At 50.3% G+C, this 8,655-nt stretch overlaps 1 protein-coding gene across 1 annotated transcript in view; it reads left to right on the top strand.

Moving 5' to 3' along the window:
• The first annotated feature begins 1,512 nt into the window (after positions 1–1,512).
• RAB20 (RAB20, member RAS oncogene family) overlaps positions 1,513–8,655 on the top strand; it is a 37,853-nt gene continuing 30,710 nt past the window's right edge. Inside the window, exon 1 of the mRNA XM_011933881.1 lies at positions 1,513–1,806. The gene's annotated coding sequence lies outside the window, so the exon portion shown is untranslated. The remainder of the gene's footprint in view (positions 1,807–8,655) is intronic.

Genomic DNA, 8,655 nt, shown 5'->3' with positions numbered 1-8,655 from the left:
CAGGGACCCGGCCTCGGACAGCAGAGACCTTCTTCTCGGGGTTTCCCACTCGTCCTCCCTTGCTGGTTGGGCTGAGCTCTGCCTGCTGAGCCACTCAGTGACCTCAGCGACAATCCAGTTTGCAGAGAACCCGCTGGTCAACCCGCTGTGTACCTAAGCGGCCTTTGCTCCCGAGCCCCGCGTTCCTGCTCTGCTGCCCTGGGAACCAGAGACGCTCCTCTGTGGCTGCTTTATTGGGTATTTTCAGTTTTTACGTACCCGTAGGAACATGATCTCCTTTAAGAGTCACTTGAGGGGTGAGCAGAGCTGGTGTTATTAGCCCCTTTTTAAGAAAGAGTAAAATGAGGCACAGAGTGTTCCCCTGCTGTTGTCTCGGGAGAGAGGAAATAGAACTGGAGCCTCCGGACCTCTCAGCCCGGAGTATATCTGCCTTTTACAGTTAATCTTCTGCTTGATCTTGGCTCTGATACGTCATATGGGTTTGGAGTGACTTCCGGTGGAAGCATTTGTAAGATAGGTAATGAGTTATTTTTAGTGTGTAGTATTTGTGACTTTTCAAAAGTACAAGTTAGAGGATCTCAATTCAAGCTTTCTGTTTAACTTTGGAAAATAACACTGGTGATTGTAGCATTGCAATGGAGTATATTTCCTTTTCCTTACAAAGAATAAGATATTGTAAGTGAATGAAGAAACTGGAACTAGTGTGACACATTTTCAATGAGTGTGAGTTTTTAGAAGCCTGAAAGTCTGAAAGTTCTGACTTCTTTTATGTCAGCATTTTAAAAAGTCATATACCCAAAGGCCCCGTCCGGAGTTCTTAAATTGCCATCTTGGGTGCAACAGTATGCTGAATAAACAAGATGATAATTAATTCTCTCTTTAAAACCGAATTAACGAAGCTCACAGAGGTACTTCCAGTTCTCCCCCTCCCTTTTGCCTTCTTTGATGTTTGCTTTTTCATTATGATTATCCCAGTTAACATCGTGACTAGTTTATTGGCAATCATCTTGTGAAAACAATGTCCCCCAGGTAAAGAGGTGCATTTCCCTGATCTTTGCTCCAGTTCTGTCTTCCGCCCCAGGCTGCAGGGTGAGGTTTACTGAGCTGACTCCCTCACACTGAGCATTTGTTAACGATGGAACGCGTGCTCTAGAAGTCAAATCCAACCCACTTCACGAACCCAATTTGCTTTTGTGCAAAGTCAAATTGAACCCAATTTGCTTTTGTACGAAGATTTGCCCCTCTGCTGCTTTCGCTGGCTGGCTGGGATTTACTGCTGCCCTTGGTTTACAAGTAGCAAGGTTAATGTAGGAGTGTTACTGGGGGACCCAAACCGAAACCCCTGTAGTGGCTGCCGTTAGAGGCAGACTCTTACCACATGGGGTGTTTCTGGAACAAGAGCTGCCCTGCAGTGCTAGAACAGCCCCTGCACTGGAGGGAATGAAGTAGCAGTTTTGTTTCGACTGGCCTCTTGCTTCTTCAGCACCAAGGACATGATGCAGCTGGAATCTTGATCACCAGAGGATTTTGCAATTGTGCTGATGTGATGCCCTAGATGTCTTGAAGCGTTCCTGGGGGCAGCAGCTCATTTCCTGGCATTTCGAGGCTGCTGCTGCTTGTTCGAAAGATCCTAAGGGTGAATTACTAGAACTCCTCAGAACAGAGGGTGACCAGGCCCCTTCTCCACATTTCTGACTTCCTGTGTACTCAGGCGGCCCTGCCCCAGAGTTGGCAGGGACACAGGCCACCCTTGCCTGCCTCCTCAGTGGCCTGTGGCCTGACTGGGTACTTGAAAGGAAAAGAGAAGTAGGAACAGACACCTTTTCTATAATTGTTGGAAATTCAGAATTTAACTTTTAGGGGACCCTATTCTTTTCCTCCTTTTGTTTAGCTCCTGAACTTTCTCTCCATCCCACAGACATTGCTTTTCAAGTTGTCTTTGTTGTAATTGTCGTAACTGAGGCAGAATGATAAGGACCAGCTGGAGGAGGAACCATTTTCAAAGTTGCTTTTAGCAATACAAGGCAGGGTGGGCTGGGGTGGGGGTGCAGGCGTGCAGAGGGCGACAGGATGTTTAATAGTAAAAACGATTGCACGGGGGTCGCTGTACACCCAGTGCCTGGCTGCTTGTAGCCTGTAAGGCAGGATGGAGCTGAAGAGGGAGAAGAGAGTTGGCAGGGCAGACATACATTACCCTATTCCATTGACACAACAGCCCTCCAGAGGGAGGTGTGATTATTTGCATGTTAAAGATGGGGCCGGGCGTGGTGGCTCACACCTGTAATCCCAGAACTTTGTGGGGACGAGGTGGGTAGATCATGGGGTCAAGAGATCAAGACCATCCTGGCTAACATGGTGAAACCGTCTCTCTCCTAAACATACAAAAATTATCTGGGTGTGGTGGTGCACACACCTGTAGTCCCAGCTACTCGGGAGTTGGAGGCAAGAGAATCACTTGAACCAGGGAGGCGGAGGTTGTGGTGAGCCAAGATTGCGCCACTGCACTCCAGCCTGACGACAGAGCGAGACTCTATCTCAAAAAAAAAAAAAGAAAAAAAAGATGGGAAGACAGGGCCACATGGTGGCTCATGCCTGTAATCCCAGCACTTTGGGAGGCTGAAGCAGGCAGATCACCTAAGGTCAGGAGTTCGAGACCAGCCTGGCCAATGTGGTGAACCCCTGTGTCTGCTAAAAATACAAAAATTAGCTGGCTAGCTACTTGGGAGGCTGTGGCAGGAGAATCGCTTGAATCCTGGAGGGGGAGGTTGCAGTGAGCCAAGATTGTGCCATTGCACTCCAGCCTGGGTGACAAGAGTAAGACTCCGTCTCAAAAAAAAAAAAAAAAAAAAGATGGGAAGACGGCAGAAGTTAAGTGGGATTTAGACCTTGGTTCATCCAACTCCAACTCACTTGTCTCATTATGCCGTTTTAGGGGGCACTTGTCACTCCCAGCCCTCGTCTAATTGGGCACACACATGTGGAGTGGTTGCTGTGCATGGGTGGGCACATCCAGGAAGCAAAAGGAGGTTGCCCGGCCAAGAGGAAGAGCCCTAGAAAACATACCTCTGTGCTCCTCTCTGTCTGCTGGTTGCTCAGGACAGTCTAAAGTGTTGCCTGTTGTTGGCAAATATAAACTGAGCTTCCCTGGTGCCAGACACTGTTTGGGCCCTTGTTCCACAGCAGTGAGCAGGCCCTGGCCGCTGCTCTGCAGGCTCTGGATTCCAGAGGAGGGGGAAAGGCAGGCAAGAAGTGAATGGTACAGCTTCTCATCTGATCATTACTTTGAAGAAAATACGACAGGCTGATGAGAAAGCGGCTGGTGTGCCGAGCACAGGCCTGGTCCCCAGAGCTCTGGAGACAGAATGCCCTCCACTTTTGTTTTCCTTCCCTTCTCAAGGCTGTGGCCTGGTGGGTGGTGGGGCGAGGGGCACTACCTGACTCACATTTGCATCCCCAGCACTTGGCCCTTGAAGAGCCAGCTTGGAAGGCAGCGGGGAGCCCAGACTTGAGCCACTTCCCTGTGCTGGCACCCAGCTCCAGCTGTGTCTCTGGGGACTGGGTGTTGGAGAGAGTGATTGCATTTTGCATGTGGAATGGATGCAGTCCGTGGGAGCCTGAAGCCAGGCTGTGACAGACAGAATAGTGGCCACTGCAAAGATGAGACATCCTGGTCTCTTGAGAGTCCTCTGGCCTTTGGGTCCTTCTGAAGCACCAGCAGAAGGTTATGTGGCCACACCAGGGCCTCCTCTCCAGCACAGGCGTTCTGGATGGTGGGCCTCCTAGTGTGAGCCTCCCAGCAATCTGCCTGACTGAGGACTTCCCACATTACCAAGTCCTGCTCCTCTTCAGCAATTCTTCCCTCATCCTATCTGTTCTTCCTCATCTTAATATAAACAGCCAGAAAAATCCACACCTTCAACACTGCTTGGAAATCTCCTCAGCTAAATATCCAACTTCATCACACATGGTTATGCTTCCTTCACAGCTGTGGGGCACGACTCAGCTGAGCTCTCTGGCACCACACCCTCACTCCTCCACTTCCGATAACGCCGTCCTCATTCCGACCCCAGGCTTCCACCGTGATTGGCTCCCCCCTGGTGGAGGTGTTCACTCTGAGGATGCAGGTTCTCTGCTATGCTTCTCGCTTCCTTCTGATTCCTCACCAGCAGGGCTGTTCATGTGCACCTTCCTGCCAACCATCTGTTTAGGCCAATCCAGGCTGCCCTCTCATGATCCGCAGATCCTCCCAGATCTGCCATTGCCCAGTTCTAAAGCCACTTCCATGTTCGTGACAGCCTCTCTCTGCTCCCAGTTCCAAAATCTGTGTCAGTTTCCTATTGCTGCTATAACAAATTAATTACTTAAAACAACACAAATTTGCTGGGCGTGGTGGCTCCTGCCTGTAATCCTAGCACTTTAGGAGGCTGAGGTGAAAAGATCACTTGAATCCAGGGGTTCGAGACCAGCCTGGGCAACACAGGGAGACTGTCTCTACAAAGAATAAAAATGTTAGCCAGGTGTAGTGGGGCGCACCTGTAGTCCCAGCTACGTGGGAGGCTGAGGTAAGAGGATTTCTTGAGCCTGGGAGGTTGAGACCGCAGTGAGCCATGATCATACCACTGCACTCCAGCCTGGGCAACGGAGCACGCGACCCTGTCTCAAATAAATAAATAAATAAAAATGAAAACCATAGATTTATTGTCTTTAAGTAGTCCAGAGGTCAGAAGTCCCAAATGAGTCTCTCACTGGGCTAAAGTCAAAGCTTGCAGGATTGAGTTCCTTTCTGGAGGCTGAAGGGAGGAACCTGTTTCTTAGACTTCCCTGGCTTCTGGAGCCTGCCTGATTTCCTGGCTTTATCCTCTCTCCGAAAAGGCAGTCCGGTTAGGTCTGTCCTATACAGCATCCCTCTGAACCAGTCCCTCTGCTTCCCTCTTCTAAGGGTTTAAAGGACCCCTGTGATTCTGCGAGATCCATCCTGGTCCTTGTTTTCAGGGTGGCTGACTGGGAGGCTCAGCGTCCCTCACCCATGTGACATGGGCACAGGTTCTGGAGATCAGGGCATCTACTGACCACAGCTGTGGCTGTGGCTGTGTCACCTCCTTTTGCATCAGGCTCCTCCTGTATAATAAGGGAAGAAAGGGGCACCTGTCTGAGCATTATTAGGAGTCAGCAAGTTAAGACTGGCAAAGTTCTCAGAACAGCGGCCAGAATGAGGAAGCACCATGTGAGTTTTGCTAAACAAACATTTGTCTCCTGGCCTTGGGTGCCTCTCACTGAGATTACATCAGCAGGCATGTTACAAAGGGGGGAGGGAGGCTCAGCTGGGCCCCCAGCAAACAAGTCTCTAATAAATGGGGAGGCCAGGGCGAGGGGAGGGAAGGCAGGGGACACTCACGGTGGCCATGGTAAAGAGTGAGAATAAAAGTCGTCGTCCGCCATCCGAGGGCTCAGCAGCCTGGGAGACCTGGCCGTATTGAATTTCTTCCTTTGCTGTTTGCAGTCGAGCAGGGGGCTGGTTGAGGACCGGTTCCACCCACAGGAGGCAAAGGCTGATTCACGTTTGCACTTCCCTGGCATCCTCTGCCTGAGCTGCGAGGAAACAGTTCCTCTATCTGTCTCAGCTGGAAGTCTGAGCTTTGGCGTGAGCCTTGCAGACCCCAGCATTCTTGGTGCCAGAACCCAAGGGTGGGTGGACTGCAAAGATGTGGAAGAGAGATGGGCCCAGCCTCTGGCCTCTTTAGAGGATGCTGATGGCTGACCCACCTGAGAAGGAATCAGGGTGCAATGGCCCTGGAATCTGTGTCACAGAAGTCAGGACTGAGAAAATGGGGGGTTCTGTGGTGTGGAATAGAGAGGACAGGAGTCGCAGTCCCAGGAACTGTTTGACTGCTGGAAGGTTGTCACACGGAAGAGGAATTCAAGCCTCATTTGAGTTCTACTGGGGCGTGTTAGAGTAGTGGGGGGGTTTGTGGTGGGAGAGCAGGTGTGGCCTGTGTGTAATGGGACGGGCTGCCTCCGAAACTCACGCTTCCAACACTTGCAGTAATTGCCACTGTATGCAGATTCCTGCCACGTGCCAGGCCCTGTGCAGGCTCCATACTCCTGGGCTACATCCTTTTCTCACGGCTCCGCCTGGGAGGCGTCAACGTTGCCGTCCTACAGACTGGGAAGCAGCATCTAACAGGGGAGGCGGCTCCCACAGTCGATCCCTGACAGTGCCGGGGCCGCTCGGCTTCACAGCCTGGTCTTCCTGCCCTTGGGAACCCAAGGTCTCGATGCTGCTTGGCTCAGGACCTAGAGTACGGGTTTCTCCGTGGATCAGGTCCCTCCCTCCCAAGCCGAAATGCAAGGATTTTTCAAGGAAAGGCTTGTGATGGATTTAGGATCTCAGGTTCTCCAGGTCCTCTCTGGCCTCAGAGATGCTGTGAACCCAGGCTGGGCTCTGCAGCGAATGAAGATGCTGCTTTGCTCATGCAGGCTCTTTCCTAAGCCCCGGGCGAGATTCTGAGCAATTGGTTTAAGAACTTTCTCTTTACTTGAACAACTGCAGTGCAGCCCAGTTGAGGACACTGGAGTTTCTGGTTGTGGAATCTCGGTGTCTGGAGGAGGGAGAATGTGAGTGCTTGTTCAGGTGAAGTTAGCTAAGAGATTGGCCTGCATCCTGTGAATGCAGACTGCTGTCTGTCCGAGGCAGAGCCCAGGTGGCTTTTGTGAAGGCCAAAGGTGGCTTGTGGGTGAAGGTGCCGAATGAGAGGAACAGTTCAGCTCTGAGGACCGCAAGCCCCCACCTCTCTCCTTCCAGTCCACATAGAAGCCTCAGCCCCCAGCCCCATGACAGCTGCTCCTTAGGGAATGAGGGGAGGCTGTGTCATATGTGTTGCTGCTTCAGGTTGGAATTGTGGTGATGCTGTGGGTGGGCCTGGAGAACAGCTCTTTTTGGCAGAGACCACATGGGTGGCTGAGAGTCGACACTTTTGACTGACGTGAGAGGACTGCACATTTTTTAAAAGCCTTGAGAGATTGGTGCAGAAGTGAATGCACAGCCTGCAAAACACGTGGAGCCAGGGGGATTTTATTTATTGATATAATTATTTAATTTTTTTGAGACAAGGTCTCAGTCTGTTGTCCAGGCTGGAGTGCAGTGGGGTATGCCACATGCATATGCATACACTTAAATGCATTGTCTATGGCATTGTCCACAGCTCACTGTAACTTCAACCTCCCAGGCTCAAGCAGTTCTCCCACCTCAGCCTCCTGAGTAGCTGGGACCACAGGTGTGCAACACCATGCCGGGTCAATATTTTAAAAAAATTTTTTTTTTTTTTTTTAGAGATGGGGTCTTGCTACATTGCCCAAGCTGGCCTTGAACTCCTGGGCTAAAGTGATCCTCCTACCTTGGCCTCCCAGAGTGCTGACATTACAGGCATGAGCCACTGTGCCCAGTCGGGAGTCAGATTTTAGCTGGCTTTCCTATTATATTAGTTTCTATTTTAGCCTCACTCAGGAGAGGCTTCTGAGTGATTTTTGAGGTCTTAATATGGTGACCCTCAACCTGACAATTAGTGTTTGTGTGACTGGAGACCATTTGGTCAATTACATGGTCTTTCTACAGATCCAGGGGCTGACGCAGGCCTGCTGCTGGTTATTGTAAATAAAGTTTTAATGGCACAGCCACATGCATATGCATACACTTAAATGCATTGTCTATGGCTGCTTTTACCTTGTAATGGCAGAGTTGAGTCATTGCAACAGAGACCAGACAGCACTGAAAGCCAAACATATTTACTGTCTGGCCCTTTGCAGAAAACATTTGCTGATCCCTGGTTTAGGTTGTGTAAAGGAGATAATGCTTCTCTAGAAGTCTGTTCCCATAGGTATAGACACTTCTAAAAAGGTTTAACATTCAGCAATTGTAGGACCCCAAGATCAACTCAACAAGCAGCTCTCAAGTTTCCACTGTGTGTATGTGCTGAGCTAGAGTGGAGTGAGGGTGGATTTAAGATGAACGTCAGCTCCTACTGAACGAAAGATCTTGGAAGAAATGCCAGTTAAAGTTTGTATCTGGAAGGTCAACCTGCAAAACCCCAGGTGCATGTGGGTCCACATGGTCACCTCTACGGAGGACTTTGAACGGGTGCCTTCTGGGTGCAAGGCCTCATTTGTCGAGTTCCTCTGCTTTATTGACCAGCAACAGTGGCCTGAATATGAATGTGGGTATTAAGATAGGGGAAAGAGAATTAATTGATTGTCCTGGCCTCAGCAGGAGTGGACAAAGCGACATTATACTCGGAGATTGCGGAGCACAGTGGCCGCTCGCGAGCAGTGTGCGCTGGGAGGCTCGGCCCACAGCCTCCTGGAGTGGCGCCTGGGAATCCCGGGGTGCCAGGGGACCTTGCAGGCTCTTTAGTGCGCTGTGGTTCAGGACAAACTTAATGAAGGTCAGCTGTGTTTGTTAACGAGCACCTGAGTCGCATTGAATGCCTTTGGGAGACACTTTCACGCTTTGTTATCTTTAAGTTCTCTGGAGAAATAGAAAATTTTATTTATTTATTTATTTATTTATTTATTTAAGATGGCGTCTCGGTCTTTCATCCAGGCTGGAGTGCAGGTCTCGGCTCACTGCAAGCTCCACCTCCTGGGTTCATACCATTCTCC

This window comes from Colobus angolensis, unplaced genomic scaffold (assembly GCF_000951035.1).
Source record: "Colobus angolensis palliatus isolate OR3802 unplaced genomic scaffold, Cang.pa_1.0 Scaffold13, whole genome shotgun sequence".
Taxonomy (NCBI): Eukaryota; Metazoa; Chordata; class Mammalia; order Primates; family Cercopithecidae; genus Colobus; species Colobus angolensis.
Note: the sequence above shows the minus strand (reverse complement) of the source record. Positions and strands in the feature narration are given on the sequence as shown.